We start from the raw sequence: 10,332 nt of genomic DNA, 5'->3' as shown, positions 1-10,332 counted from the left end.
ACAATGTCGTTCAATCCTCTTTCTGCAATTCTCAAAGAAAACAAACTCGAGGGCCAAAATTACATAGAATGGAAATAAAATTTGGACATCGTTCTTACAGCTGAAGAGTACAACTTTGTGCTCACAACCCCGCGAACTCCAGTACCGGCGGCTAACGCTGCGGTAGGACTCAGAGATGCACATAGAAAGTGGCATAAGGCGAATGAGATGGCTAAGTGCTACATGTTGGCATCTATGTCTTCAGTACTCAAGCATCAGCATTCTGCCATGAAAACTGCCACTGAGATTATGCAGAATCTCAAGAATCTTTTTGGTACTCAGAATCGAACGGCTAAGTCTCAAGCCTTTCGGAGTATCATGTCGAAGACAATGAAGGAGGCCTCGTTTGTGAGGGACCATGTCCTCGAGATGATGGGCCACCTAAACCAGATTGAGGTCTTGGGAGGGACAATCGATCCCGAGTCCCAAGTGACAATCATCCTTCAAAGTCTTCCCCCTAGCTTCCAGCAGTTCAAGCTCAACTTTGAGATGAACAAAAGAATTTACACCTTGGCAGAGTTGTTGATTGAACTTCAGTCGGCAGAGGACCTCATGGTTCAGGCTAAGGCTGCCATGATGACTTCGGCGCCTCGTTCCTCTGGCTTCAAGCTTAGCAAAGGAAAAAGGCAGGCACCGAACTCAGAATCGGGCAAAGTGGCTAAGGGGAAGAAGAAGAAAATGGAAAATAAGAAGCCCTCGGGGAAGTGTTTCAAGTGTGGTGAGAAAGGGCATTGGAAGCCAGACTGTCCTAAAAGGGGCAAGGCTACAGGTATGCACCAAGCTCTAGTAGTCGAGTCATGTTTGGCTTCGACATCTACTTGCACTTGGGTTATTGACACAGGATCTACTGATCATATTTGTTTTGATCCTGACTTAATGCATGTGACAAGACGGCTACATGATCGTGAGATCGAAGTTCAGCTGGGCGACGCTACCAAAGTGGCGGCCATTGCAGTGGGAGACATTTATTTGCGTTTTAGTAGTGATAGATTTTTGATATTGAAGAATGTTTTGTTGATACCTTCTTTTAGAAGAAATTTAATTTCAGTTTCTAAATTGGTTTTTTATGGATATTCGATTTCTTTTAATGACAACTGCGTTATTAAGAAAGATGGTTCTTATATCTATCGTGGTATCATGGAAAACAATCTGTACACAATCACTTCTACACAATTTAATAATCACAAATCATAACTCAATACAAGATCGAAAATTTCAAAGAAACGAAAGGAACCTTCAAGTTCAATGAACGAAACGTACTTATGGCACCTTAGACTTGGTCATGCAAATGAAAGGAGGATCCATTCTCTTTTTCAACAAGATCTTATCAAAGGTCTAGATGAGGTCTTTTCATGAGTGTGAGTCATGCTTAGAAGGCAAGATGACCAAGAGGTTTGTCCAGTTAAAATTCCACACCAAAATCATATCTTTTGATCGATTAAAACAAAAACGAAACTCACTGGACGAAACACAATTTCTGGCAAGACTGCGCAGTTAAATTGAAAAATTCGTTATAAATTCGTCCGTCATCAATTGAAGCTGAACTTTTGACATAACACAGAAGACATCTGAAACTTTATCCAGTTAAAAATTCATGTCGAAATAAGATCGTTTGATTGGTCAAAAACTGGTCGGAACCTACTGTCCGAACACAACAGTTTTCATGCTCAACATTCACAAACCCTAATTTGTCTATCATACATTCACACATACATATTCATGCTTCCAACACATAGTCATGCTTCAAAAACGAGATTACAACCATGCTTTCCTATTCACACATAACATTCACAACGATTCATCCACACACTCACACACACGTACATACACGCGCACACACACACAACCATTCATGTGCAACCATCCTTCCCAACCAATAAATTCTTAGATTTATGATTCTCCACTCACTATATGCATGAGGGGTTCAAGAATCATGGATTCAATGATAAGGAAGGGAAATGTGGATAAAAAATTATACCTTTCTCTTTAAAACAATCAGTAGAAAAGACAATTGGTGCGATTCCTCAACAGATCTTGAGTTTCCAACTCCAAATCAAAGCAACAATGAAGGATTGATTTGGAGCACTTGAGAGAGAGGGGAGGGGAGGAGAAAAACGTGTGGGAGAGGAGAGGAAGAGAGGGAGGCGTGTGGAGTGAAGATTAGGGTTAGGGTTTTTTTAATTTATATTCAATAATTATTCCCACACTTAATTAAACAATTAAAATTGTGGGAGAATAAAATAGAGGTCAATGAATAAGCTCCACAATTAAAAGAAATAAGCGTGTAGTGTGGGGGGAATTTTTCAAAAATTATGGTATTACTTGGAGAGAAATATACTCACAAAAATGGGTAAAAAGATATTGAGCATCCCATAAATAAGGTAACAAAATAATTCAAGAATTCTCCAAGTAGGAAAAGGGTGAGGTGTAAAATAGGGAGTAGTCAAAGGAAAATATTTAAATCCCCAAATCAAATAGGAATAGGATTTAAATTTGGTAATTTCTTGTGCAAAAGGCTCCCATAAAATATGTAACAATTAAATTAATCCCACAAGTTAATTGAAAGGCATAAGGGGCAAAAATTTATGAGGTCTTAAAGAAGGAAAGAGTCAAATCCTAATTAAAATAGGATATGGAGAGATTTAATTAGATTATTAATTCAAGGAAGGAAATAAGTAAGGTACCAATTAAATCTACAAAATAATTTATCCTCCTAATTAATAGGAGATTTTGAAAAAACCAAGAAATGGGCAAGGGGTCGGAAATTATGTAGAATAACATAGGGATAATTTGGTTTGGATTTAATTTGGATAATTATCCCAAAACTATTAATTAAACCCAAGAAAAAAAATACTATTTCAAATAATTAGGAGGGCCGAAAAATATGAAATAAAATGGCTAGAAAAATATGCATGATCTCATTTAATTTAATTCACACATTGGAACATAATTCGTATTATTCCACATAACTCACAATAACTAATTCCACATAATTAACTCAATCACATAGAAAATCAATTTCCATAAAAGAAATTCTCATTCAACATCCACATTAATAAAAACAAAAGTCGCAAATTTTTCGGGGTGCTACAGATGGGTAGTGCAATATTATTTCTGTAGTGGCTGCAAATAATATTCCAATATAAGCTTGTATTAAATTGTGGGTTCAATTTAATTAGTCCTAAGCTAACTGGGGGAACCCATATCCAAAACCTTCCATAGATCCCTGTCTGGGGCCCAATTTGAACTAAATATAAATAGGAGAATAAATGAGAGATAGATACACATAATATTTTATTGGAAATTTTTGTCCCCCCTGCATTAAGAAGTGGACGATTTTTTCAGCTATCCTCTGTGAGAATTTCTGTCTTCTTTATTCGAGTCCTAGTGTTGTGGTGAGATTAGCCCACACTAATATCGAAATACGGTTCGAGAACCAGTCAGAAGATCCGAGGTCGAGTATTGAAGATCGACATGTGGAGAAGTAGCAAGGCATCCGCGATTCTTTGGAGAATCAAGAAGGTACAACTTCTGCTTCGTAGAAAAGCATGTTTTAGGTTTCAATTAATCAAAAGCATGTTTTAATTCAAGTTATGGGCATGATACATGTGATAATTGCGCGAATAGAATTTGTCTAAATAATCTGCTAAATAGATCTAGTTTTCTGATTTGTTCATGCTTCCGCGGCTAACCCCATCAATTGGTATCAAATCCAATTTTTGGCTCTCATTATTTGGATTTAAATTTCATGAAATTCATGTATGCATGTGTTATTTGATTTCGTAGCATGTTCTTGTATTTAGTTTTTATTTATGCATGATGAACTCGAGAACTATCGAATCAAAGAACTTGAATTGTTCGATCACACGAGACGTGCGATCCGTCAGTGCTTGCATCGAGGTGGATCGCGCTATGTTCGATCGGAGTCGAGGTTGGGCGATCACGGGGGACACCGAGCCACCAAGCCCCAAACCCTAGGCAGAAGGTTCCAAGACAGAGCTCCAGCCATTGGCCGAGACCGACGCAGTTCCTAGTGCGAGGTGGGCCGGAGCAGTGGGAGCAGCACGCGACGAAAGATGTTTTTGTCTCGGAGAGTGCCGACACCGTGGCACGTGACCAGCCGAAAAGCAGTCGCACTTGTGTGCGAGGAACATTTTAATTATTGACTATATCTATGGAAATAAATATATTCCTTTTATTTCTAGATGGATTTGGACAAGAATAATTAAATAGTTTCCTAAATATTATATATCTAGAATCCTAATTAGGATAGATATATAGGGGTACATTAAACAATATAATTATTTCTCTTCCTAATCTTGAACAAGGAATTAATTTGAATTTAATTTTTCATGTTTGTCCAAGATTTAAATAATTTACTTTATTTTAGAAATATCTTATAGAAGACATGAATAAGAATTAAATTCGAGCTAATTAAGTTTAATTTTCCTTAAATAAGATGATAAAAGATAATAAGGTTTTAATTATCCAGAAATTAAATACCAATAGAATTTAATTAAGCTGTTTTACTGCCTTAAGGATTAGGACAATTAATGAAAAATCATAACCAAAATATCTAAGCGATGATTACGAACTAAGTTTTTATATTGTCTCCATCGATTGGTTTGTATTTTTTATGAAACAATTTTCTAATATTATCGCCACTCATGCTGTCGGGACAATAATGCTAAGAAATAGCAAGTTCTTATTGGCGGACTTCTCAATATAAATTGTCTGAACTAGAAAATGGTTTCTAATTATCGACACCCATGTCGTGGGACAATAATCTTAAGAAATTACAAGTTTCAGAAGTTCAGACTGAATTTATGAGATAGCTTGATTTTGTTATCAACACATGAGCATTGTTATGGGAGTGTGTTGTAGAAATAAAATTCTGTAATGCTAAATCTGATGGTCGTGCTTTGGTAACAATTGGCGGCCATGTCATGCTGTGGTCTCTGGACTATTTGTCGGTGTTGTGACCAGGAAAAATGTTAAAATTTTAATGCGGATTTACCTCTGCTTGAGGGTACAAAATTTTAATTCTATAGTTGTAAGATTTTAAAAAGTTTTATGGTTAATATATTCAATATTCTTACATAAGTTTATGACAAAAGGTATAAATATTCAAGATGTCGTTTGTAACATCCCAAATTTTTGTGACTCTTCTTATATGTTATTCGAATTTTGGATTCTTGGAATTATGAAACTTTCGTTTCTATGTGATTAAGTGTTTTGCGTGAAATAAATTTTCGTGGTTAATGTGAAATGATGAGCTTGATGTTTTATATTTTCCAATGTGGGGAAATAATTAATAGGATCATGCATTTATTTTTTTCGAGCCAATTCATTGGAATTTTCGGCCCTTCCTAATTATTGAAATAGTATTTCATTCCTTGGATTTAATTAATTGTCTTGGGATACTTATCCAAATTAAATCCAAACCAAATGACCCTAAATGGTACTACATGGAATTCGAACTCCATTTTTATTTTCCTTGGGAGTTTTCGAAAATCTCCTATAGGAGAAAGAATTATTTTCATTTGATTTAATTGGTGCTTTATTGACTCTCTGCCTTTGAATTTAATCCAATTAAATCATGTTATAATTTATTTCTTCACCTAAAATAAATAGAGAGTTGGGACATTCCTTGGTTAGCAATTTTCGGCCCCTCCACTAAATTTTGGAGGATATTTTATTTGTTTCCTAATTTGTGGAATCCCTTTTTATTCAAATAAATTCCTATGTCTAATTAAATGGGGGATGTGAATATTTTGTTCTCCTACTTTTCTCCCATATCACATGCCCCCTATGCAATATTTTCCTTGTGGGAATTTAATTAATTGTTGCCTATTTTATGGGAGCCTTTTTCCTATAAATAAATTGCCTAATTTAAATCCTATTCTTTTAATTGGGGATTTAAATAATTTCCTTGTGCAAATTCCTTATGGAAATTTTCGGCCCCCACCATTATTTTCATACTTGGAGATTTAATTTATTTTGTTCCCTTGTTTATGAAATATTCAATTTTATTTCCTAAGTTGTGAATATATTCTCTCCAAGTAAATACCAAATAAATTCCTTGCTATTCCTACATGGAATTTTTGAAAATTTCCTCCCCTTCCCACATGCTTATTTTATTCTTTTAATTGTGGGATTTATTTAATTATATTTTTCCCCATAATTAATTAATTAATTGATTTTAAACCTAACCCTAATCCTATAAAAACACCTAAACTAAACCCTAGCCCCCATTCTCCCTCAATTTTCGTGCCTCCCTCCTCCCTCTCCACATTCTCTCCAAAAAAAACTTCTTCCACCATTGTTTCTTTCATCCATTGAAGTTTATTTTCAAGAATCTCCGACGAATCACCTCGTTTCTTGGTTCTACCGATTCGTTTTGTCAAATAAGGTATATTGGCTTCACTTTTCCTCATTCTTTTCATTTGAACCATGTTCTTGAATCCTACATGCATGTAGTGGGTGTAGGAATCGTAGATCGCAAGTTTAATCGGTGAGGGAAAGTGAGTTTGCTTGAAAACCTTGATAAATATGCGTTTCAATTAAATTGTGTGAAGTTTGATTGGAATCTCTAGTGAATGATGTAAGTTTATGTGCAAACAGGATTAAGAGAGTCTTATCAAGCATGATTGTGTGTTATAAGTATGAGAATTGGTGTTTGGATGATTGAGAAGGAAACCCTAATTTAGAAATTGTGTATCTGTTATCTGTGATGTTCAACCAGTAGCTTCTGATGAGTAATTGACCTATCAAACGGCCGAATTTTGATATGAAAATTTTACTGAGTAAACAGCAAGGTGTTACCTGTATCTCGTGTGAATTTCAGCTCTTTTTATCGAAAAATGAATTTTTAATAAATTTTTGAAGTTGACTGCGCAAATCTGCCAGAAACTCGTGTTCTCGCCAAGAATGTTTCGTTTTCTGTTTGACTGACCAAATGACCTCCGATTGATGTGATTCTTGAACTAGATGAAAATATGAAGTGTCTTCTGAGTCGTGTTAAATTTTCATCCTTTTTGGGCATTGGATGAATTTATGGTAAATTTTTCAAATGAACTGCGCAGTGCTGTCAGAAATTGTATGTTCCGACCAGAGAGTTTAATATGTGATATGACTGACTAAATGACGTGATTTCGGTGTGAATATTTTTATGGATGAACTTGAATGTTCCCTCTGTATTGTGACCAAAATTTAGCTTCATATGAGGTCGGGTGAATTTATAGTGATTTTTACAAAACGGTCGCGCAGTTCTGCCAGTTTTCTACCTTGTTAAAATGACACCTAGTTTCAAGTTTCAAAGTATTATATGATGCATGTATGTCCAAGGAACGTGTTTAAATGTTGAAATCACTTGTGATAAGTTGGAATGTGTTACGTGTGTCTTTACACCCTTTTGACGTATGTTGGGTTGGGGAATGTGAGAAAAACGATGAGAGAGAAAACGATAGGACATGCATAGTAAAATGTTGATGTGGAAGGCTGACTTGTGTTGTCATTGACAAGGGTGTTGTGTACTCGTGAACTCGAGGATCGTGAGTTGCTATAAGTTAGGTTGTGAATTTGCTAAGCGATCGAGGTGGGCTTTCTTTTCAAACCTCTTTATTTTTCCGAAAATATGATGTGGTGTTATAATGGTGGTTTAAAGTGTTATGTCATGCCGTGATTGTTTTGATGTTGAGATTTTTGCCTGATGCCTAGTTCGTTTGAGCTTGCTCCGTTAGGCTATAGGGCTATGTTGAGATTGTGCTTGATGCCTAGTTTGTGAGTTCGCTCCATTAGGCTATAGGGCTATGATAAACGAATTCGGGTCTGAGTAGGACCGCAAACCCTATCAGGCTGTGTACACAGAGGGGATCGTGAGCCGTCCTTGCTAGTCGGCCGATCTAGTGGGCGAATAGTGTGGCCACACTTTCGTCGCACTATGGTAAGAGGATGTGATTGATTGATTGATGTGGAAAATGAGGAGATAAATTGTCTGGCCAGACTTGGATTTTTTTGTGTTCTCGTGATATTTCTTACTATATAAAACTCGAGATCACTGGTATGGATGACATAACTTATTAAAATGTTTTCGGCATGAGCCCATTGAGTACAACAAGTACTCAGCCCTGCATATTATTTTTCTTATGTGCAGGTTGAGCGGGATGTTGCGGTGGATGTTGAGCTGGATAAAGACCCTAGGATACGTTGTGTCGTCATACATAGGCGTGATCCTTGACTCTCCCTGAACCTTATTTATCCGCTGCTATGTTTTAAATTATGTCTTAAGACCTTAATCTTTTCGTGTTGTGTTTGAACATGTATGGCGGTGTTAGGTTTAAACGAGTGTTTACGTTGTCTTTCTGAAAATTGTGTTTTCCGAGATTTAAGTTAAATGTTCGTTTTACCTTAGTTTTTTTATATATATAGTTGTATTTCTTAAGTCAAATTTTTCCGGTGCCCTTTATAAAAGTATGTTTCTTTGCTTCTTTTAAAAAAAATGACCTTAAACTTCTTTAAACTAAGTTGTTTTTCTTCTTTAAGTCTTAAGTTGTTCTTTTAAACTGTTGTCCATGCATGTCGGTCACGATCGCCGCGTTTGTGATACCCCTGGTATGGGCGGTCGTGACATCGTTCAATCCTCTTTCTGCAATACTAAAAGAAAACAAACTCGAATGGCAAAATTACATAGAATGGAAACAAAATTTGGGCATCGTTCTCACAGCCGAAGAGTACAAGTTTGTGCTCACTACTCCTCAGCCACCAGTACCGGCGGCTAATGTTGCAGCAGCGGTACGTGAGGCGCATAGAAAGTGGCATAAGGCTAATGGGATGACTAAGTGTTATATGTTGGCCTCCATGTCAACAGTGCTTAAGCATCAGCATGCAGCCATGGCGACTTCCACCGAGATTATGCAGAACCTCACAAATCTTTTTAGTACTCTGAATCGTACGGCAAAGTCTCAGGCCTATCAGAGTATCATGTCGAAGACAATGAAGGAGTGCTCATCTGTGAGGGATCACGTCCTCGAGATGATGAGTCACCTCAATCAAATTGAGGTGTTGGGAGGGACGATTGATCCCGAGTCCCAAGTTACCATTATCCTTCAGAATTATCCCCCTAGCTTTCAGCAGTTCAAGCTCAACTTCGAGATGAACAAAAGGAATTACACCTTCGCTGAATTGTTGACTGAACTTTAGTTGGCGGAGGACCTCATGGTCCAAGCTAAGGCAACGATGGTTAGCTGGACACATCATTCCTCTGCCATAAGCCTAGCGCAGGAAAGAAGAAAGTGTCGAACCAGGTTGTTACCAAGAATGCCGAGGGAAAGAAGAAGAGGAAGGCTAACTTGAAGCCTAGTGGAAAGTGTTTCAAGTGTGGAGAGAAGGGGCACTGATCATAATTGTTTGACTTCAACATCAATTCATACTTGGGTTATTGAAACTGGAGCAACTGATCATATTTGTTTTGATCCTTACTTAATGTAGGTGACAAGACGGCTACATGATCGTGAGATCGAAGTCCAGCTGGGTGATGCTACTAAAGTGGCAACCGTTGCAGTGGGAGACGTTTATTTACGTTTTAGTAGGGATAATTTTTTATTTTGATGAATGTTTTGTTGATACCTTCTTTTAGAAGAAATTAATTTCAGTTTCTAAATTTGTTTTTGATGGATATTCGATTTCTGCTAATGACAATTGTGTTATTAAGAAAGATGGTTCTTATGTTTGTTGTGGTATCATGGAAGACAATCTGTACACAATCACTTCTACACAGTTTAACAAACACAAATCAGAACTCAATACAACATCGAAAGTTTCTCGAAAGAGAAAAGAACCTTGAAGTTCAATGAACGCAACGTACTTATGGCACCTTAGACTTGGTCATGCTAACCAAAGAAAGATTCATTCTCTAGTGGACCGAGACTTTATTAAAGGTCCAGAGAAGGAGCCATTTTCAACGTGTGAATCATGCTTGGAACGCAAGATGACTAAAGAGACCTTTCAGAGAAAAAGGTAATAGGGCCAAGGAAGTACTTGAGCTCGTTCATACTGATGTATGTGGACCAATGTCGGCTAAGGCAAGAGGTGGTTTTCGATATTTCATCACCTTCATTGATGATTATTCGAAAATTGGATACGTCTATTTGATGCGCTACAAGTTTGAATCCTATGAAAAGTTCAAGGAGTTTAAGGCATATGCAGAGACGCATCATGGTAAGAATATCAAATGCCTACGATCTGATCGTGGAGGCGAGTACCTCAGTGCCGAGTTTTTGGACTACTTGTCAG

Source organism: Salvia splendens, chromosome 7 (genome assembly GCF_004379255.2).
Source record: "Salvia splendens isolate huo1 chromosome 7, SspV2, whole genome shotgun sequence".
Lineage (NCBI taxonomy): Eukaryota > Viridiplantae > Streptophyta > Magnoliopsida > Lamiales > Lamiaceae > Salvia > Salvia splendens.
This window is presented reverse-complemented; position numbering follows the sequence as displayed.